This window comes from Aegilops tauschii, chromosome 2, assembly GCF_002575655.3.
Source record: "Aegilops tauschii subsp. strangulata cultivar AL8/78 chromosome 2, Aet v6.0, whole genome shotgun sequence".
NCBI lineage: Eukaryota > Viridiplantae > Streptophyta > Magnoliopsida > Poales > Poaceae > Aegilops > Aegilops tauschii.
This window is the reverse complement of record NC_053036.3, coordinates 258,459,697-258,483,179: the sequence shown is the minus strand read 5'-3', so window position 1 is coordinate 258,483,179 and position 23,483 is coordinate 258,459,697. Positions and strand designations below refer to the sequence as shown.

The window sequence follows — 23,483 nt, the reverse complement described above, 5'->3', positions numbered from 1 at the left end:
TCCAGCGCCTCCTCGCCCGCGCCCGCGGCTCCCGCCGCTCCACCCGCAGTCGCCGGCCGTGCGCCCTGCAGCCGCCGCCGTTCCCGCGGATCCCCGCGCCGTCGCCTCCCTCCGTTGAGCGCCGCCCGAGCCCGCGCCGCCGCCTCCTTCCTCGCCGCCAACGCCTCCTCTCCGCCCGAGCCCCGACCTCCCCGTCCTCCTACTCCGGCCGAACCCCGGCGAGCTCACCCCGGCGCCTCGGTTCACGCGCGCCCCGGTCCAGATTCAAGAGAGGTTGACTTCCCCCCCCCCTCGTTTTCTTCTAAGTCCCGAGGATATTGCATTATGTGCTCATGTTCATCGCATCATATCTCATTACATACTGCTCATATTCATGCGCATGATATAACGAAATGTTCGCCACGAGATGTTCTTCATTTTGTTCCATTGTGTCATGCTCATTGAGTCCATCTTGATGCCCAAATCTCTGGTGCAAGAGTGCTATGTGATGTTTACTGCTGTTACTTATCAGAACTTGGTGGTTTGTCTTTTTCATTGCATTAGATCTGTGCATCTTATGGGCATGAGCTCTACAGGTGTTTTGATCTATGCCATGCCATCTTTACAGAGGTGTATGCCATGTAGTTTTGTGATTTATGTGGTGACTAGCACAAGCATGCAAACTAGGCATCGTGATGTTTCTGTTTTCAGGGACTTAAGATTTTTGCCAAGTCTGTTACTGCTGTTATTTTGTTGCCATGTATCCATGTGGCTACAGTGGGATCCATGCTTATTTTGAGTATGTTCAGTAAGGATGTTTTGTATACATAGTTGTGCTCTATCCATCCATGCCCCTGTTTGCAATTATGGAGTGCCATAGCATGTCTTAATCTTGCTCTACTCTTGCTATAAAATATTCCTGGCAGATTGTTAGCATGATATTCAATTTTGCCAAGGTTGTTGTAGTTGATCCATACATGCTATGAATTTGCTCTTGCCATGGTTAGCTTCATAAACATGTCATATTGCTGTAGGTATGCTTGTTTTGTCATGCATTGCTTTGTGATGAGTGAATCAAGCTCACCAAGATGCCTTCATAAATCTGTTAATGCCATGTTCTGTTTTCTGCTAAGTCTGTAACCTGTTAATGAAACTTTCTATGTTTACATGGGTGCCATCATATCTTCTGATCCTTTTTGGCTCATGGTCATTAAGGGACTTTTGTTTTATGCATTTAGTAGATTCATTCCATGCCTTTCTTTGCTATGTTAAGTTCCTGTAGCATGTGTTTTTCTTGCTCTGAACATTGCTACCTGATGCTGTTTCTGCCATGTCCAGTATTTTTACCCAAGTCTGTGAACCTGATATCTTTTGCACTTTTGCCATGCTTGTTTCAACCCGTTATGGTGTGATCTAGCCATAGCTCAGTGTTCATCTTTTGTCAAGCATCTCCTGTAGATTACTGTCATATGCTTTGTTGCTACGTTGGGGTGCTGTAGCATAGTGACTTGATGTATTCTATGTGCTATCATGATGTTAATTGCAGAATCGTGTCATTCTTGTTTTGCTTGCCATTTGCAAACCGTGCATTCGTTTCCGGTGAACTTTATATCGATTTCAACCGAAGTCATCTCATTTTTCCAGTGGAATACTTGGTTTGCCAAGTTACTGCCTTGTTCATCCTTTTTCTTCCGGAGCACGCATACGCATCGCATATCATATCTTGCATATCATGCATATCATGCATGTATTGCATCATGTTGCTTGTGCATTTCCCATGATTGATTGTGGTTCCATTGCTTGTGTTCTTGCTGTGGGTAGAGCCGGGGGACGAGTTCGCGAACGAGGAACATGTTGAGTACGCTTACGAGGATCAAGCTTTCGACAACTCTGAGAACCTTGCAGGCAAGATGACCATACCCTCGAAATCACTTCTATCTTTGCTTTGCTAGTTGTTCATTCTATTGCTATGTTGCGCTACCTACCACTTGCTATATCATGCCTCCCATATTGCCATGTCAAGCCTCTAACCATCCTTTCCTAGCAAACCGTTGTTTGGCTATGTTACCGCTTTTGCTCAGCCCCTCTTATAGCGTTGCTAGTTGCAGGTGAAGTTGAAGCTGGTTCCATGTTGGAACATGGATATGTTGGGATATCACAATATATCTTACTTTAATTAATGCATCTATATACTTGGTAAAGGGTGGAAGGCTCGGCCTTATGCCTGGTGTCTTGTTCCACTCTTGCCGCCCTAGTTTCCGTCATACCGGTGTTATGTTCCTTGATTTTGCGTTCCTTACGCGGTTGGGTGATTTATGGGACCCCCTTGACAGTTCGCCTTGAATAAAACTCCTCCAGCAAGGCCCAACCTTGGTTTTACCATTTGCTACCACCTATCCCCTTTTCCCTTGGGTTCTGCAGACTCAAGGGTCATCTTTATTTTAGACCCCCCGGGCCAGTGCTCCATCGAGTGTTGGTCCGAACCGAGCTGCCTGCGGCGCCACCTTGGGGAAACTTGAGGGTTGGTTTTACTCATAGCTAGACTCATCCGGTGTTGCCCTGAGAACGAGATATGTGTAGCTCCTATCGGGATTTGTCGGCACATCGGGCGGCTTTGCTGGTCTTGTTTTACCATTGTCGAAATGTCTTGTAAACCGGGATTCCGAGACTGATCGGGTCTTCCCAGGAGAAGGAATATCCTTCGTTGACCGTGAGAGCTTATAATGGGCTAAGTTGGGACACCCCTGCAGGGTATTATCTTTCGAAAGCCGTGCCCGCGGTTATGTGGCAGATGGGAATTTGTTAATATCCGGTTGTAGAGAACTTGACACTCGACTTAATTAAAACGCATCAACCGCGTGTGTAGCCGTGATGGTCTCTTTTCGGCGGAGTCCGGGAAGTGAACACGGTTTTTGGGTTATGGTTGACGTAAGTAGGAGTTCAGGATCACTTCTTGATCATTACTAGTTGACGACCGTTCCGTTGCTCCTCTTCTCGCTCTTATTTGCGTATGTTATCCACCATATATGCTTTGTGCTTGCTGCAGCTCCACCTCATTACCCCATCCTTCCTATTAGCTTAAATAGTCTTGATCTCGCGGGTGTGAGATTGCTGAGTCGTCGTGACTCACAGATACTTCCAAAACAGTTGCAGGTGTCGAGGATACCAGTGCAGGTGACGCAACCGAGCTTAAGTGGGAGTTCGACGAGGACCTTGGTCGTTACTATGTTTCTTTCCCTTCTTATAGCGTTGCTAGTTGCAGGTGAAGTTGAAGTTGGTTCCATGTTGGAACATGGATATTTTGGAATATCACAATATCTCTTATTTAATTAATGCATCTATATATTTGGTAAAGGGTGGAAGGCTCGGCATTATGCCTGGTGTTTTGTTCCACTCTTGCCGCCCTAGTTTCCGTCATACCGGTATTATGTTCCTTGAGTTTGCTTTCCTTACGCGGTTGGGTCATTTATGGGACCCCCTTGACAGTTCTCCTTGAATAAAACTCCTCCAGCAAGGCCCAACCTTTGTTTTACCATTTGCCACCTAAGCCTTTTCCCTTGGGTTTTCGCGGGCCCGAGGGTCATCTTTATTTAACCCCCCCGGGCCAGTGCTCCTTCGAGTGTTGGTCCGAACCGAGCAGCCTGCGGGGCCACCTCGGGGAAACTCGAGGCCTGGTTTTACTCGTAGCTTGACTTATCCGGTGTGCCCTGAGAACAAGATATGTGCAGCTCCTATCGGGATTTGTCGGCGCATCGGGCGGCTTTGCTGGTCTTGTTTTACCATTGTCGAAATGTCTTGTAAACCGGGATTCCGAGACTGATCGGGTCTTCCTGGGAGAAGGTTTATCCTTCGTTGACCGTGAGAGCTTATAATGGGATACGTTGGGACACCCCTGCAGGGTATTATCTTTCGAAAGCCGTGCCCGCGGTTATGAGGCAGATGGGAATTTTTTAATGTTCGGTTGTAGAGAACTTGACACTTGACTTAATTAAAATACATCAACCGTGTGTGTAGCCGTGATGGTCTCTTCTCGGCGGAGTCCGGGAAGTGAACACGGTTTGAGTTATGCATGAACGTAAGTAGTTTCAGGATCACTTCTTGATCATTTCTAGCTTCACAACCATTGCGTTGCTTCTCTTCTCGCTCTCATTTGCGTATGTTAGCCACCATATATGCTTAGTGCTTGCTGCAGCTCCACCTCATTACACCATCCTTTCCTATAAGCTGAAATAGTCTTGATCTCGCGGGTGTGAGATTGCTGAGTCCTCGTGACTCACAGATTCCACCAAAACAGTTGCAGGTGCCGACGAGACCAGTGCAGATGACGCAACCGAGCTCAAGTGGGAGTTCGACGAGGAACGTGGTCGTTACTATGTTTCGTTTCCTGATGATCAGTAGTGGTGCCCAGTTGGGACGATCAGGGATCTAGCATTTGGGGTTGTCTTCTTTTCTTTTGGTTCCGTAGTTGGACCTATGTGTGTACTCTGATTGATGTATGATTTATTTATGTATTGTGTGAAGTGGTGATTGTAAGCCAACTCTTTATCCCATTCTTGTTCATTACATGGGATTGTGTGAAGATGACCCTTCTTGCGACAAAACCACAATGCGATTATGCCTCTAAGTCGTGCCTCGACATGTGGGAGATATAGCCGCATCGTGGGCGTTACAAGTTGGTAATCAGAGCCATCCCCGACTTAGGAGCCCCCTGCTTGATCGAATCGCTGGCATTGTTGAGTCTAGAACAAAAATTGTTTTGAGTCTTAGGATTATATATATCGGAGAGTAGGATTCTTTTTACTCCTCAGTCCCTTCGTCGCTCTGGTGAGGCCTCCTGACGTAGAAGTTTTGACTCTTCTCTCCTCAAATTTCACTAAATTTTTTCAGGATCACGCGGGTATCTTAGAATCATTCCGATAGTTTTGTGACGAGAAAATTGTTCTTGCTGCCTCCTGACATTTAGGGGTTGTGGCAGTGTCCCGGGGAGTTGAGCTCCGAGGTGTTGTCGTCACAATTTTATCGTTGCAGTTCTGGAATACCTGAGTTTCGCCGACATCGAAAATCTCTTTTATGCAGTTGTTGGTGAGATCACCTTGACGCCACCCAGTACTGGGGCGGGAGTTCGGGAGTATTGCCATAACTCGTATAACGGATGTGTTTCGAAGGTTGAGGTTGCATCATATACAACTCTTCTTCTAGAAATCCATTCAGGAATGCAGTCTTTACATCCATTTGCCAAATTTCATAATCATAAAATGCGGCAATTGCTAACATGATTCGGACAGACTTAAGCATCGCTACGAGTGAGAAAATCTCATCGTAGTCAACACCTTGAACTTTGTCAAAAACCTTTTTCAACAAGTCTAGCTTTGTAGATAGTAACACTACTATCAGCGTCCGTCTTCCTCTTGAAGGTCCATTTATTCTAAATGGCTTGCTGATCATCGGGCAAGTCAACCAAAGTCCACACTTTGTTCTCATACATGAATCCCATCTCAGATTTCATGGCTTCAAGCCATTTTGCGGAATCTGGGCTCACCATCGCTTCTTCATAGTTCGTAGGTTCGTCATGGTCTAGTAACATAACCTCCAGAACAGGATTACCGTACCACTCTGGTGCGGATCTTACTCTGGTTAACCTACGAGGTTCAGTAACAACTTGATATGAAGTTTCATGATCATCATCATTAACTTCCTCACTAATTGGTGTAGGCGTCATAGAAACCGGTTTCTGTGATGATCTACTTTCCAATAAGGGAGCATGTACAGTTACCTCATCAAGTTCTACTTTCCTCCCACTCACTTCTTTCGAGAGAAACTCCTTCTCTAGAAAGATTCCAAATTTAGCAACAAAAGTCTTGCCTTCGGATTTGTGATAGAAGGTGTACCCAACACTCTCTTTTGGGTATCCTATGAAGACACATTTTTCCGATTTGGGTTTGAGCTTATCAGGATAAAACTTTTTCACATAAGCATCGCAACCCCAAACTTTAAGAAACGACAACTTGGGTTTCTTGCCAAACCACAGTTCATAAGGTGTCGTCTCAACGGATTTCGATGGTGCCCTATTTAACGTGAATGCAGCTATCTCTAATGCATAACCCCAAAACTATAGTGGTAAATCGGTAAGAAACATCATAGATTGCACTATATCCAATAAAGTACGGTTATGACGTTCGGACACACCATTACGCTGTGGTGTTCCAGATGGCGTGAGTTGCGAAACTATTCCGCATTGTTTCAAATGAAGACCAAACTCGTAACTCAAATATTTGTCTCCGCGATCAGATAGTAGAAACTTTATTTTCTTGTCACGATGATTTTCCACTTCACTCTGAAATTCTTTGAACTATTCAAATGTTTCAGACTTATGTTTCATCAAGTAGATATACCCATATCTGCTCAAATCATCTGTGAAGGTCAGAAAATAACGATAACCGCCACGAGCCTCAACACTCATCGGACCGCATACATCAGTATGTATTATTTCCAATAAGTCTGTTGCTCTCTCCATAGTACCGGAGAACGGCGTTTTAGTCATCTTGCCCATGAGGCACGGTTCACAAGTACCAAGTGATTCATAACCAAGTGGTTCCAAAATCCCATCAGCATGGAGTTTCTTCATGCGCTTTACACCAATATGACCTCAACGGTAGTGCCACAAATAAGTTGCACTATCATTATTAACTTTGCATCTTTTGGCTTCAATATTATGAATATGTGTATCACTACGATCGAGATCCAACAAACCATTTTCGTTGGTGTGTATGACCATAGAAGGTTTTTATTCATGTAAACAGAACAACAATTCTTCTCTAACTTAAATGAATAACGGTATTGCAATAAACATGATCAAATCATATTTATGCTCAACGCAAACACCAAATAACACTTATTTAGGTTCAACACTAATCCCGAAAGTATAGGGAGTGTGCGATGATGATCATATCAATCTTGGTACCACTTCCAACACACATCGTCACTTCACCCTTAACTAGTCTCTGTTCATTCTGTAACTCCTGTTTCGAGTTACTAATTTTTAGCAACCGAACAAGTATCAAATACCCAGGGGCTACTATAAACACTAGTAAGGTACACATCAATAACATGTATATCCAATATACCTTTGTTCACTTTGCCATCCTTCTTATCCGCCAAGTATCTAGGGGCAGTTCCACTTCCAGTGACTAGTCCCTTTGCAGTAGTAGCACTTAGTCTCAGGCTTAGGTCCAGACTTGGGCTTCTTCACTTGAGCAGCAACTTCCTTGCCGTTCTTCTTGAAGTTCCCCTTCTTCGCTTTGCCCTTTTCTTGAAACTAGTGGTCTTGTTAACCATCAACACTTGATGCTCTTTCTTGATTTCTACCTTCGTCGATTTCAGTATCGCGAAGAGCTCGGGAATTACTTTCGTCATCCCTTGCATATTATACTTCATCACGAAGTTCTAGTAACTTGGTGATACTGACTAGAGAACTCTGTCAATCACTATCTTATCTGGAAGATTAACTCCCACTTGATTCAAGTGATTGTAGTACTCAGACATTCTGAGCACATGCTCACTAGCTGAGCAATTCTCCTCCATCTTGTAGGCAAAGTACTGTCAGAGGTCTCATACCTCTCGACACGGGCATGGGTATGAAATACCAATTTCAACTCTTAGAACATCTTATATGCTCTGTGGCGTTCAAAACATTTTTGAAGTACCGGTTCTAAGCCGTAAAGCATGGTGCACTAAACTATCAAGTAGTCATCATACCGAGCTTTTGTCAAATGTTCATAACGTCTGCATCTGCTCCTGCAATAGGTCTATCACCTAGCGGTGCATCAAGGACATAATACTTCTGTGTAGCAATGAGGTTAATCATCAGATCATGGACCAAGTCCGCACCATTGCTACTAACATCTTTCAACTTAGTTTTCTCTAGGAACATATCAAAATAAAACAGGGGAGCAAAACGCGAGCTATTGATCTACAACATAGATATGCTAATACTACCAGAACTAAGTTCATGATAAATTTAAGTTCAATTAATCATATTACTTAAGAACTCCCACTTAGATAGACATCCCTCTAATCCTCTCAGTGATCACGTGATCCAAATCAACTAAACCATGTCCGATCATCACGTGAGATGGAGTAGATTCAATGGTGAATATCACTATGTTGATCATATCTACAATATGATTTACGCTCGACCTTTCGGTCTCAGTGTTCCGAGGCCATATCTGCATATGGTAGGCTCGTCAAGTTTAACCTGAGTATTCCGCGTGTGCAAAACTGGCTTGCACCCGTTGTAGATGGACGTAGAGCTTATCACACCCGATCATCACGTGGTGTCTGGGCACGACGAACTTTGGCAACGGTGCATACTCAAGGAGAACACTTTTATCTTGAAATTTAGTGAGAGATCATCTTATAATGCTACCGTCAATCAAAGCAAGATAAGATGCAAAAAAGATAAACATCACATGCAATCAATATAAGTGATATGATATGGCCATCATCATCTTGTGCTTGTGATCTCCATCTCCGAAGCACCGTCATGATCACCATCGTCACCGGCGCGACACCTTGATCTCCATCGTAGCATCGTTGTCGTCTCGCCAATCTTATGCTTCTACGACTATCGCTACCGCTTAGTGATAAAGTAAAGCATTACAAGGCGATTGCATTGCATACAATAAAGCGACAACCATATGGCTCCTGCCAGTTGCCCATAACTCGGTTACAAAACATGATCATCTCATACAATAAGATTTAGCATCATGTCTTGACCATATCACATCACAACATGCCCTGCAAAAACAAGTTAGACGTCCTCTACTTTGTTGTTGCAAGTTTTACGTGGCTGCTACTGGCCTTAGCAAGAACCGTTCTTACCTACGCATCAAAACCACAAAGATAGTTTGTCAAGTTGGTGTTGTTTTAATCTTCGCAAGGACCGGGCGTAGCCACACTCGGTTCAACTAAAGTTGGAGAAACTGACACCCGCCAGCCACCTGTGTGCAAAGCACGTCGGTAGAACCAGTCTCGCGTAAGCGTACGCGTAATGTCGGTCCGGGCCGCTTCATCCAACAATACCGCCGAACCAAAGTATGACATGCTGGTAAGCAGTATGACTTGTATCGCCCACAACTCACTTGTGTTCTACTCGTGCATATAACATCTACGCATAAAACCTGGCTCTGATACCACTGTTGGGGAATGTAGTAATTTCAAAAAAAATCCTACGCACACGCAAGATCATGGTGATGGATAGCAACGAGAGGGTAGTGTGTTGTCCATGTACCCTCGTAGACCGAAAGCGGATGCGTTAGCACAATGCGGTTGATGTAGTTGTATGTCTTCACGATCCGACCGATCAAGTACCGAACGCACGGCACCTCCGAGTTCAGCACAGGTTCTGCCCGATGACGTCCCTCGAACTCCGATCCAGCCGAGTGCTGAGGAAGAGTTCCGTCAGCACAATGGCGTGGAGACGATGATGATGTTCTACCGACGCAAGACTTCGCCTAAGCACCGCTACGATATGACCGAGGTGAATTATGGTGGAGGGGGGCACCGCACACGGCTAAGAGATCAAACGATCAATTGTTGTGTCTATGGGGTGCCCCCTGCCCCCGTATATAAAGGAGCAAGGGGAGGAGGCGGCCGGCCAGGGAGAGGCGCGCCAAGGGGGAGTTCTACTCCCACCGGGAGTAGGATTCCCCCTTCCAAGTAGTAGGAGTAGGAGTCAAGGAAAGGGGAGAGAGAAGAGAAGGAAGGAGGGGGCACAACCCCTTCCCCTAGTCCAATTCGGACTAGGCCTTGGGGGGGCAGCCTCTCCTCTCTCTTTCCCCTAAAGCCCAATAAGGCCCATATACTCCCCGGAGAGTTCTCGTAACTCTCCGGTCCTCTGAAAAATACCCGAATCACTCGGAACCTTTCCGATGTCCGAATATAGTCGTCCAATATATCGATCTTTACATCTCGACCATTTTGAGACTCCTCGTCATGTCCCCGATCTCATCAGGGACTCCAAACTACCTTCGGTACATCAAAACACATAAACTCATAATATAACCGTCATCGAAACTTTAAGCGTGCGGACCCTACGGGTTCGAGAACAATGTAGACATGACCGAGACACGTCTCCGGTCAATAACCAATAGCGGAACCTGGATGCTCATATTGACTCCCACACATTCTACGAAGATCTTTATCGGTCAAACCGCATAACAACATACGCTGTTCCCTTTGTCATCGATATGTTACTTGCCCGAGATTCGATCGTGGTATCTCAATACCTAGTTCAATCTCGTTACCGGCAAGTCTCTTTACTCGTTCCGTAATACATCATCCCGCAACTAACTCATTAGTTACAATGCTTGCAAGGCTTATAGTGATGTGCATTACTGAGTGGGCCCAGAGATACCTCTCCGACAATCGGAGTGACAAATCCTAATCTCGAAATACGCCAACCCAACAAGTACCTTTGGAGACACCTGTAGAGCACCTTTATAATCACCCAGTTACGTTGTGACATTTGGTAGCACACAAAGTGTTCCTCCAGTAAACGGGAGTTGCATAATCTCATAGTCATAGGAACATGTATAAGTCATGAAGAAAGCAATAGCAACATACTAAACGATCGAGTGCTAAGCTAACGAAATGGGTCAAGTAAATCACATCATTCTCCTAATGATGGGATCCCATTAATCAAATGACAACTCTTTGTCTATGGCTAGGAAACATAACCATCTTTGATCAACGAACTAGTCAAGTAGAGGCATACTAGTGACACTCTGTTTGTCTATGTATTCACACATCTATCATGTTTCCGGTTAATACAATTCTAGCATGAATAATAAACATTTATCATGAAATATGGAAATAAATAATAACTTTATTATTGCCTCTAGGGCATATTTCCTTCAAAACAGTGCAGCCCAAGCCCACGTGGAGCTCTTCCCCTACCCCCTGTTCACATAGCAGGGGCGTGGCAGCCATCCGGGGCGCCTTGGCCTTGGCTGTCGGCGTGGCAGCCATCCGCCACCCCCTGGGCGCCTACAAGGTGACCCCCCTCGACCCCCCTTGCCAAAACCCTAACCCCCATACTCTCCTTCCCTCCTTTTTCTTGATCTGGAGCTCACCCCGAGCTCAACGTCGACGTGCGCTCGTCGATCCCGCGACCGCCGTGTCTCCCGAGCCACGCGGAGACGTATAAAAGCTCCGCCACGCTCGTCTTCGTCGGATGCATCCACTGGTTTGAGCCGGGGCACTCTGCATCGTCATCGCCATCTTCTTCCCCACGATGAACCAAACCACCAGCACCACTGCCTCATCGTCGCCCCGCTGCTCCGACGCCTCCCGGCCCTCCTCGAGCTCGCCCCGCGCTCACTGTGAGCCCCCTCCGTCAACCCCTGTTTTCCCCCTTGTTAGACGTTGTAGTCTGCCGACGCGGCCGAAGCTCTGGCCACACCTAGGACGCGCCTTCCTGCAGCCACTTCTGCCCGCCCGTGCCTGACCTCGCTGCCGCTGCATCCTGCTACCGCGTCGATGCGCCCCGGGCCGCACCCCTACCTCGCGTGCACGCTGCTATCCGCAAGCGCCTCGCCCCTGCCCGCTCGCTGCCACCCCGCGACCTGGCACAACCCCACAGCTGCCCGGGCTCTGCTCACACCCACGTCGCTCGCGCCGCCGTCTGTCGGAGTCCTCGCCTCCGCCCGCTATTGCTTCGGCGAACGCCGCCGACCGCCGCTGTCCGCAGCTCACCTCCGGTCGCCGCTCACTCACACCCGCCCACCACGGCTCGCCCTTCTCACCCTGGTTGCCCCGTGAGACTGCTGCGACCTCCCGCTTCCCCAGCGTCACCCCCTGCTGCTCCGGCCAAGCCACCCCACGGCTGCTGCTGCGGCTCCCGCTAGGCCGCAGCCGAGCGCCGCCGCCGCCCCTGCCTCAAGCCTCCGGCTGCCGCCCGCGCATCACCGCGGCTTCGCCCCGCTCCGCGCCTCACTGGCGCCCGCGCCCGTTAACCGCACACTCGGTTGGTCCTATGGGCCACTGCCTAGTGGGCCCCCTGTCTACAAAAAAATGTTTTTTAACAAAAGATATAAATATTAGTTAATTAATTAACTTAATTAACCTTGCTTAGTTAGTCTAATGAACCATATTAGTCTAGCTAAACTTGCTTAATTAGGTAGGGCAATGACAGATGGGTCCCGGCCGATAGTTTGACCAGCCGGCGCTCTGTTGACTGGTGACGTCATGATGACGTCAGGCGAACATCATAATTGCATTTTTTTAATTAAAGACAATTTTAGAATATTGTTTAAAACTTTAGAAAATTAATATAAAATAATCCGTAAATCGGATGAAAATACTTTGTACATGAAAGTTGCTCAGAACAACGAGACGAATCCGAATACACAGTCCGTTTGTCAGCCACACGTCCCTAGCATAGCGACCATGCAACTTTTCCCCTCCGGTTCATTTGTCCGAAAACGTGAAACACCGGGAATACTTTCCCGGATGTTTTCCCCCTTTGCCGGTATCACCTAGTACTACGTTAGGTCACCTCTAGCACCGCGCATTGCCATGTTATGCTTTGTGATGCTTTGATTGCTCTGTTATTTATTGTGTTCCCCCTCCGTTACTTTTTCCGGTAGACCCCAAGACCGCTGCCGGTACCCTTGTGATCGACTACATCGACGACGAACCCTTCTTTTGCCAGAGCAACCTGGCAAGCCCCCCCTTGATCACCAGATATCGCCTATTCCTTCTCTCTGCTGCTTGAAATTAGATAGTGTAGCATGTTACTGCTTTCGGTTACTCCTATTCCGCTGCATAGCCTGTCATTGTTTCTACAGTTGTTACCCTTACCTGCAATCCTACATGCTTAGTATAGGATGCTAGTATTCCATCAGTGGCCCTACATTCTTGTCCGTCTGCCATGCTATACTATCGGGCCGCGGTCACTCGGGAGGTGATCACGGGTATATACTTATATACATAATATTTGATACATGTGGTGACTAAAGTTGGGTCGGCTCGTAGAGTACCCGCGAGTGATTCACGGATTGGGGGCTGAAAGGACCTTTGTCCCAACGGCCCTCTAGGTGGATCTTTGTGGCGGAGCGACAGGGCAGGTTGAGACCACCTAGGTGAGAGGTGGGCCTGGCCCTGGTCGGCATTCGTGGTTACTTCAAAATAACACGCTTAACGAGATCTTGGTATTTGATCTGAGTCTGGCCATTGGCCTAAACGCACTAACCAACTACGCAGGAACAGTTATGGGCACTCGACGTCGTGGTATCAGTTGAAGCATCTTGATGTCAGCGACTGAGCGGCGCGCGCCAGATTGGACCGCAAGCCTGCCCTTGTATTAAGGGGGCTAGGTCTGCTTCCGGCCGCCCTCACAACGTGCAGGTGTGCAATGGACGATGGCCCAGACCCCTGCACCATAGGATTTAGACCGGCGTGCTGACCTCTCTGTTGTGCCTAGGTGGGGCTGTGACGTGTTGATCTTCTGAGGCCGGGCATGACCCAGGAAACTGTGTCCGGCCAAAGGGAATCGAGCATGTTGGGTAATGTGGTGCACCCCTAAAGGGAAGTTTATCTATTCGAATAGCCGTGATCCTCGGTAACAGGACGACCCCGAGTTGTACCTTGACCTTATGACAACTAGAACCGGATACTTAATAAAACACACCCTTTCAAGTGCCAAATACAACCCGGTGATCACTCTCTCACAGGGCGACGAGGGGGGGTCGTTGGGTAGGATTATGCTTTGCGATGATACTTGGTGAACTTACCATCTACTCTCTTCTACATGCTGCAAGATGGAGGCTGCCAGAAACATAGTCTTCGACAGGACTAGCTATCCCCCTTTTATTCTGGCATTCTGCAGTTCAGTCCACCGATATTGCCCCTTTACACATATACCCATGCATATGTAGTGTAGATCCTTGCTTGTGAGTACTTTGGATGAGTACTCACGGTTGCTTTGCTCCCCCTTTTCCCCCTTTCCTTTCTTCTCGGTTGACGCAACCAGATGATGGAGCCCAGGAGCTAGATGCCACCGTCGATGATGACTCCTACTACACCGGAGGTGCCTACTACTACGTGCAGGCCGCTGACGATGACCAGGAGTAGTTTAGGTGGATCCCAGGAAGGAGGCCTGCGCCTCTTTCGATCTGTATCCCAGTTTGTGCTAGCCATCTTATGGCAACTTGTTTAACTTATGTCTGTACTCAGATATTGTTGCTTCTGCTGACTCATCTATGATCGAGCACTTGTATTCGAGCCCTCGAGGCCCCTGGCTTGTATTATGATGCCTGTACGACTTATCTTTATTTTAGAGTTGTGTTGTGATATCTTCCCGTGAGTCCCTGATCTTGATCGTACACGTTTGCGTGTATGATTAGTGTACGATTGAATCGGGGGCATCACACCCTGCTGGAAACAACTCCTCACAGCTTGCCGGACCACCCCCTCCAGTCGGGCCTATGGACCCCACGAACGAGGCTGGTGCTCCCACAGTAGAGGAGGTGCCGCTAGTCCTCGTTGCCGAGCCCCAGGCTCCAACTTGGGCAAGTCACATTGTCCACTTCCTCCAAACCGGAGAACTTCCCGGCGACCAAGATGAAGTCGAGAAAGTAGCCCGAAGGGCCAGTATGTACCAGTTTGTCTATGACACTCTGTACAGAAGGAGGCCCAATGGTGTGAAATTGAAGTGTCTGCCGGGAGGATGGAAAGGAACTGTTGGCTGAGATTCACAGAGGAATGTGCGGCTCACACATTGGATCAAGGGCATTAGTTGGGAAAGCATTCCGGCAAGGATTCTATTGGCCCACAGCCCTCCAAGATGCAGTCGAACTCGTCACGACATGTGAAGCCTGCCAGTTTCATTCCAAGAGAACACACCTGCCTGCCCAAGCCCTTCAGAAAATCCCTCTATCATGGCCATTTTCAGTGTGGGGGCTTGATATTCTCGGCCCCTTCCCCTGAGCAATCGGGGGCTTTGAATTCTTGTTCGTTGCCATCAACAAGTTTAGAAAGTGGCTGGAAGTGACTGTCGTGACAAAGGTGACTGCTCAGTCAGCTATCAAGTTCTTGAAAGAACTGGTGTGTTGTTTTGGAGTTCTGGCAAGGATCATTGCCGACAACGGCACCCAGTTCATGAGCCGCGCCTTCATGCAATATGTTCATGCCCTCGGATGCGAGATCTCACTTGCCTCTGTGGCACACCCCCGGAGCAATGGACAAGCTGAGAGGGCGAACGCTGAAGTGCTGCGAGGACTCAAGACATGAACCTTTGATACGCTGCAGAAACACGACAGGGGGTGGATCGATGAGCTGCCGGTAGTTCTTTGGTCTCTCAGAACGACACCAAACCGAGCTACCGGACAGACTCCCTTCTCCCTGGTCTACGGGGTAGAAGTAGTTATCCCCACGAAACTCATTTACGGGTCCCCTTGAGTGCTTGCCTACGATGAAGTAGCGCAAGATCAGAACCGGCGTGACAATGCTGTGCTACTCGAGGAGAACCATCTCCGGGCTGCTACGCGTGCTGCACGCTACCAGCAAGCCCTGCGTCGCTATCACAGCCACAGGGTTCACGCCCGGTGTTTTGAGGAAGGTGACCTTGTCCTTAGGCGCGTTCAGTCCGCCAAGGGTACAAACAAGCTGTCACCAAAGTGGGAAGGCCCTTACCGGGTAGTACGAGTCACAAGACCCGGCGCAGTCCGTCTGGAGACCGAAGATGACACTCCGCTGCAAAACTCATGGAATATTGAGCATCTCCGCAAGTACTACCCGTAAGGTGCGAGGCTGCTGGGCACCGCCCGGCAGCCACCCTTTTGTACAGGCCTTGCCTCAGCTGCATGTAACCCCTTGTACAAAGCCGGGGCGATGACCCCATGCAAGATAAAATAAAGAAGCGTTGTAGGGGGGGCCCCAACTAAGATTGCATGCATGCACGAGCACATCTAGTTCACTGCATAAGCATTTAATGAGCATTTGCATATGCATATAGATAGGATTGCATCTTGCATTCATTTCTCATCTACATGGAGTTGCAAGTTCCTGCCGTGAACTTGACTTCGACAAAGGACGAGAAGATTGAACGGCACAACGAACTCCAGCAAAGTCAAACAGATAAGTTTTCCTCATGTCCATTAGTGTTCTGTAAAGCTATTTCTTCGCATGAGAAAACCTCGCCTCTCTTTTTGAGACTTAGGTGCTCCCATCTATGACTCGAACATTGCTTCGGTTAGGATGGTCGCAGTAGCCTTTGGTAAAAAGGAGTTGGCGGGGGCCTGGCCCTCTGTCTGTTCGTCGGCAGACATAGCTCTCCGGCAGACAAAGAGGGTGCCAGCAAGATATCCTGCCAGGAAAACTCGTTTATTTACATTAAAGAGGCACTCCACCTCTGCATGGACATATACATGCACGGGTTCCCCGCAAGGTTCATCTTTTCCATTCATATGCTGATACAAGTACAAGCATTACAGAACACAAAGATGGACTCGAGAGATTACATTATCTGAACTAAAATCTGGCGGTTGCCTACAAGTTTAAGATTGAAAAAAGATAAAAACCCAATAACCCCTTTTTCCTTTCTCTGCTCCTCTTCTTTAGGATACTGGAGCAAGAGGGAAAGGAGAATAACAGGAGAAGTTGGGAGAGGGCAGCGACGAAGAGGCCGACAGGGCGGTCATCCGCCACGGTCCGCAGGTGGCATGCCCCAGGAGCCGCGCAAGGTGACGAGCAAGGCCCGTCACCCCTCCCCAAGCAAGAAGAAGAGGGGAAGAAAAGGGGGAAGGGGCAGAGACGGTAGCAGCATCACCCACAACAAGCATGCTGTGCTACCATCGCCTCGACGGACCGGAGGGCGCGCCTCTCGTCGACTACAGCCCCAAGGCCTCCGGGAGGGGCAATGCTGGGTTACCAATAATCCCCAGCCCTGCCACCCGGCCAAGCCTCGAAGAGACCAAGGGATTCACCATGCCAGGGACCAGGCTCACTCCCCGAGCGCCAGCACCAGCCTGGAGGGACAATGACCCCAAGCGGAAGCCCGAGGGCTGGCCCCAGGCTCCTCCCTTCGGCATCGCTGGCAGAAGGAGAAAACAAGAGAAAAAGAAGGGGGATGTAGAAATGGATGACTCTGCCCTCCTCCGCCCCTCCCTTTTATAGGCCTGGCGGGAAGGGGCAGCTGCTCCATCAACGGGTGACCACCATCCTCCTCCCCCAATTCAAGGTGGGTGGGCCCTCTCCAAGATGCTCTCCCGCGCCACGCGCCACGCGCCTCCGTTACCTACCCCGCGCGATGCATGCAGCATACGTGGCCAAAGGATAAGGGCGCACGGTGGGAAGAGTAAATTGGCAGTTTCTACCCCGTGCGTTAAAGTCATTCACAGGCCATCACTGGAGCAGCCCCACCACTATTGGCTTCACAACGCGCGCGGGGAAATCCAAAACTGCCCCGAGATCAAGACTAATAAAACAGCAATGGAAACCTTAAGGGGCCAACCCCTTCGGAGATCCTGCCTGTGCACTTATTAGGCCCTGCCCCGACGATGCTCGGCAGCGCGTTCGGGGCAGTCCCGGGGGCTTCTGTCGGTGCACCAAACCCTAGGTCTGTTGCCCTTGTGCACAGGCACAAGATCAAGATTGAAGCACCAGCTCAAGCCGAAGATCGAAGATCCAAGAGATTTAAAGAACCAGCATGCAGAACCAGCATGCAGCTCAGAGAGGCCAAGATCGAGCCAGATGAGCGAGATATCGGCAAGAGAAGGGCCTCCATGGCCGGGCAGGCGAGCCCGGCAAGGGGCAAGGCCACCACTAGAAGCAAGCAGCCAAGCCTCCCCGGCAGGGCCTGCCGGGGCTCACAGGGGTCGAACCACCCCACCAACCACTCAAGCACGACCCACGTCATCAATCAGTGCAGTGTCAAGCCGCAAGATGGTTAAGTGGCAGCCATTCGCCACATGGCAGCCATTCCCTACAGAAGAAAACCACAGATGACATCCGTCCTGCAACGTGTCAAGGGAACAGGCGCGGAGCTGGCAGGATAGCCTGACAAGCCTTGCCGGGCAACCAGTGATGTGACACTAAGCGTGTGACACCCCGATAGTTAAGCTACAGTAAACCCCTGTTAATGATGCCAGGTCATCATAATTAAATTTTTACTAAACCTCATTTGTTACAAACTAAGTTCAAATTCAATTTCAAAATGCAAGTCAAATTATTATTTCTGCCGACATGGAACCTAGAGTGTTCTTAGTTTTTTGATTAATTACAAAGTAATTTTCATGGTGAAACCAACAATTATTTGAACTAGTGAAATGCCTCTAACTTTTTTAAAACAGGACCAAAATAGCAACTTTTAACTCAGTTATTATATTTAACCAAATTCAACTGAATTCAGATAACCCTCAAACTTTTTGTGGCATTCAAAAATATTGCATAGTAGTCATATGACAAGTTTCATATTTTACAAAATCCATTTGGAGCTCAACTTAACATAAAACATTAACAAAATTTAGGAAACAGAAAATATAAAAAAAGAGAAAAAGAAAAAGAAAAAGAACCGGGCGCACTGTTAGACTGGGCTCTAGGCGCACACAGTGCGGCCCAGCCCAACCGCCCCCAGCCTTTCCTCCTCCTCCTCGCTAGAGGAGAAGGCCGGGGTGCCATGGCCGCGGGCACCCGGCGCCGCACACGGCCGAGACGCGAGGGGATAAGAGCGACCCCAGCCTCCCTCTCCCTCTGCAACCCTAGCCCCCAAATCCCCCTCCCCCTTGCTCGAATTCGACGACCTAAACAAGGCCGAGCTCGTGGTCGTCGTCATCTTCGTCGATCCCGTGGCCACCGGCCACCGTTTGCCACAATTTTATGCCCAGGAGCTCCGGCTGCCTCGTCTACTTCATCTACGGCCATCAGTTCGAGTCCCCTCGCGCTACATCGCCAGGATCGAGTCTTCTTCCTCCTTCGGCCGCCGCCGTTCTCCATCGACCCATTGCCGTTCTGCGCTCCTAAGCTCTCAACGAGCCTCCATGCGCTCCTTGGTGAGCCCTCTGCCTTTCACATCTACCTCCACTTCGATTTGCTATCTCTAGCCGCCGCGCCACACTTGCCGTAGTTCGTCGCCGCCGTCGTGCTTGTTGCCGCTGCTGTAGCGCTTCTCCGGCTCAGGCAAGCACACCACGGTGCTTCTCACATCGCGTGGGAGCTGCCTAGCCCTTCAGTGCTTTGCGTGCGTGCTCCTAGCACCGCCCCCCTCGAGTTCTTGCTTCGGCCACCGCTCACCGTCGTCGTTGCCGTCGCCTTAAGTTGTCCCCGCCTGATCCAGTAGCACCGATGGACGCACAATGTCTTGCTCGCCCCCGACCGCACTCGCCGCTGCCCCACGGGCTTCTGCGCGCGCGCCGGCGCTGGCGGCCGCTCGCCCGGGCCGCGCCCAGGGCGCACCCCGCAGCCGCCCGCGGTCCCTGCTCCACCTACTGTCGTTGCTGTTGCGTTGATTCAGCTTGCAGCTGCAGCTCGTGTTGTTGCTGCTGTGCCGCTGTAACTACTCGGCTTACCGCTGCTGCTCTCTGCTCCGCTGCCTTGCCGCCTGTGCGATCCTGCTGCTACTTGCTACTGCTCTTGCGCCATTGCGCTCTACGCTGCTACTGCTCCTAACCACTACTGCTGCTGTTACCTGATGCTTGCTAGCTAGGTACGGTTGCTCTCCTCCATGGCAGTGTGTGTATGCGCCGTGTGTGTGTGGGGTGTGTGTTCGTGTGTGTGTGTGGCTGCCTAGGCCACTACCACCTGGGTCGGCCACTGTTGAGATTAGAAACTAATCTCCGTTAGTGCTAATAATCCCCCTATGTTGACTAAATTGATTGACTTGGTCTAGATGTAGTCTATGTCATGTGGGCCTATCTTATTTCTTAAAAAAAGCCTAATTAAAAGTCTGTTTCAATGTCAAGTAGGCCCCACTTGTACTATTCATTGATTGACCAGTCAATTGTTGACTGAGTCAACCCAGCCCCTAGCCCCACTGGTCATACATTGTGGGTAGGTGTTGTTGTGTACAAAAGGTATTCATTGTTTTTATTTCGAATTAGAAAGAATCCAAGAAATCATTTAAACCTGGAAAATCATAATAAATAAACCGTAGTTCAGATGGAAAAACTTTATACATGAAAGTTGCTCAGAACGACGAGACGAATCCGAATACGCAGCCCGTTCGTTAGCCACGCGTCCCTAGCATAGCGAACCTGCAACATTTCATCTCCGGTTCATCTGTCCGAAAACACGAAACACCGGGGATACTTTCCCGGATGTTTCCCCCCTTCGCCGGTATCACCTACTACCGCGCTAGGGCATACCTAGCACCGCGTATTGCCTCGTTATGTTTTGTGATGCTTTGTTTGCTCCGTATTTACTGTTTCTTCCCCCTCTTCTCTCCGGTAGACTACGAGACTGATGCCACTGCTGGTGCCCCGATCGACTACGGTGTTGATGACCCCTCCTTGCCAGAACAACCAGGCAAGCCCCCCCCCCCTTGATCACCAGATATCGCCTATTCTTCTCTATACAGCTTGCATTAGAGTAGTTTAGCATGTTACTGCTTTCGGTTAATCCTATTTTGCTGCATAGCCTGTCATTGTTGCTACAGTTGTTATCCTTACCTGCTATCCTACTGCTTAGAATAGGATGCTAGTGTTCCATCAGTGGCCCTACTCTCTTGTCCGTCTGCCATGCTATACTACTGGGTCGTGATACTAGGGAGGTGATCACGGGTATATACTATATACTTTATATACATGACACATGTGGTGACTAAAGTCAGGTCAGCTCATTGAGTAGCCGCAAGTGATTCTGATGAGGGGGCTGAAAGGACAGGTGGCTCCATCCCGGTAGAGGTGGGCCTGGGTTCCTGACGGCCCCCGACTGTTACTTTGTGGCGGAGCGACAGGGGAGGTTGAGACCACCTAGGAGAGAGGTGGGCCTGGCCCTGGTCGGCGTTCGCGGATACTTAACACGCTTAACGAGATCTTGGTATTTGATCTGAGTCTGGCCATTTGGTCTATACGCACTAACCAACTACGTCGGAACAGTTATGGGCACTCGACGTCGTGGTATCAGCCGAAGCCTTCGTGACGTCAGCGACTGAGTGGCGCGCGCCAGATTGGACTGGAACGCCTGCTAGGCTAGGTCTACTTCCGGCCGCGTTCGCAATGTGCAGGTGTGCAATGGGCGATGGGCCCAGACCCCTGCGCCATAGGATTTAGACCGGCGTGATGACCTCTCTATTGTGCCTATGTGGGGCTGCGACGTCTTGATCTTCCGAGGCCGGGCATGACCCAGGAAAGTGTGTCCGGCCAAATGGGATCGAGCGTGTTGGGTTATGTGGTGCACCCCTTCAGGGAAGTTTATCTATTCGAATAGCCGTGTCCCTCGGTAAAAGGACGACCCGGAGTTGTACCTTGACCTTATGACAACTAGAACCGGATACTTAATAAAACACACCCTTCCAAGTGCCAGATACAACCTGGTGATCGCTCTCTAACAGGGCGACGAGGAGGGGATTGCCGGGTAGGATTATGCTATGCGATGCTACTTGGTGAACTTACCATCTACTCTCTCCTACATGCTGCAAGATGGAGGTGGCCTGAAGTGTAGTCTTCGACAGGATTAGCTATCCCCCTCTTATTCTGGCATTCTGTAGTTCAGTCCACCGATATGGCCCTTTACACATACACCCATGCATATGTAGTGTAGCTCCTTGCTTGCGAGTACTTTGGATGGGTACTCACGGTTGCTTTTCTCCCTCTTTTCCCCCTTTCCCTTCTACCTGGTAGCCGCAACCAGATGCTGGAGCCCAGGAGCCAGACGCCACCCTCGACGACGACTCCTACTACACTTGAGGTGCCTACTACTACGTGCAGGCCGCTGACGATGACCAGGAGTAGTTAGGAGGATCCCAGGCAGGAGGCGTGCGCCTCTTTCGATCTGTATCCCAGTTTGTGTTAGCCTTCTTAAGGCAAACTTGTTTAACTTATGTCTGTACTTAGATATTGTTGCTTCCGCTGACTCGTGTATGATCGAGCACTTGTATTCGAGCCCTCGAGGCCCCTGGCTTGTATTATGATGCCTGTATGACTTATTTATGTTGTAGACTTGTGTTGTGATATCTTCCCGTGAGTCCCTGATCTTGATCATACACATTTCCGTGCATGATTAGTGTACGATTGAATAGGGGGCGTCACAAAACGGTGCATTTAATGCACCCTGTCAGCCCGCGGAGTTAGGTATGATAGCACTGTTTGCTATCATACCAGTGGATAATGACCACTTTGCCACTGTGGTGACCCCTTGATCTATAAAGGGAGGCCCAGGGCACTCGTAGAAGGGGTTAGAAGGTTGGAAAGTTGACGAGCCTAAGCCACCATACGCGCATAGTCGCAGTGGCCCTGAGGTAGACCTTGCCGGGCAAGTGTACCACGCACCACCACACTGATTCCACCATCAATCCACCAAAACAGGAGTAGGGTCTTACGCCTCACGGCGGCATGAACCTGGGTAAATTGCTTGTGTGCTCTCTGCCGTGCTGTCGTGCGCTGATCTGCTCTTTGTGCAATGCGACGTCCTCCCGCCGAACCAGCAAGGGGCCGCCCGGTCCCATAGGTGGCCGCGGATATCCCGCGATACTTTATCTTCATATTGGTTTGTCTTCAACATTGGTTTCACTTCAAAGTTTATCTTTGCAATGTTGATTTGGTCTTCACTGATATATATATATATAGGAGAAATATTTCCTACTTGCATTCTAACAGGTAAGTTAAAAAAAACTCTAGAAGTTTCATCATCTTTTCAGTCTGTGTGTCTATATTGGGTACACTAGTTTTATCTGAAAATAATGTAAACCAAGCAGTTCAACCACTATTAGCATAGACGTCCAACAAAAGAGTACAAGAAGCAAAATTATATGTCACATGTTTAGAAAAAAATAGATCTGGATGTGAAGTTCAAATACAGGAATCATAGAAGTTCAAGGACACAGTTGCAAGAAAAAATATATGTAACATGTTCAGAAAATATAGTTATCTATGTGAAGTTCAAGTACTGGTACCACAGAAGTTCAACAACACTGCTATAAGAAAAAATTGTGTTACATTATTAGATAGTCCTACTTCTACCTGTGAAGTTCAAGTTCTTGTATCATATAAGTTCAACAACACTGCTGTAAGAAAAATATATGTGACATTATTAGATAGTCCTACTGCTACCTGCGAAGTTCAAGTACTTGTACAACATAAGTTCACCATCAGTGCAAGAAGCAAGTTTCATTTTTTTGTTCATGCAGACCAGTGCCCGTCGATGGTGAAAGCTATACCACAATAATTCCCAAACACCGTACACAAGCTATGCCGTTCGCACATCCTGAAGAAGTTCAAGGAATACTGCGCGTTGCTATACAAAAAGTATAAAACATTCAAAGAGGAGTTCACAGCTATCTTAAACTGGCC

The 23,483-nt window shown here is 48.8% G+C and overlaps 1 long non-coding RNA gene across 1 annotated transcript; it reads left to right on the top strand.

Annotated features, from left to right (window-relative positions):
• Window positions 1-18,320: 18,320 nt before the first annotated feature.
• LOC141041634 (uncharacterized) lies at window positions 18,321-22,102 on the top strand. Its single transcript, XR_012202405.1, has 3 exons — window positions 18,321-19,028; window positions 20,425-20,499; window positions 21,826-22,102. It is a non-coding gene; the product is annotated as an uncharacterized lncRNA (long non-coding RNA).
• The last annotated feature ends 1,381 nt before the right edge of the window (window positions 22,103-23,483 follow it).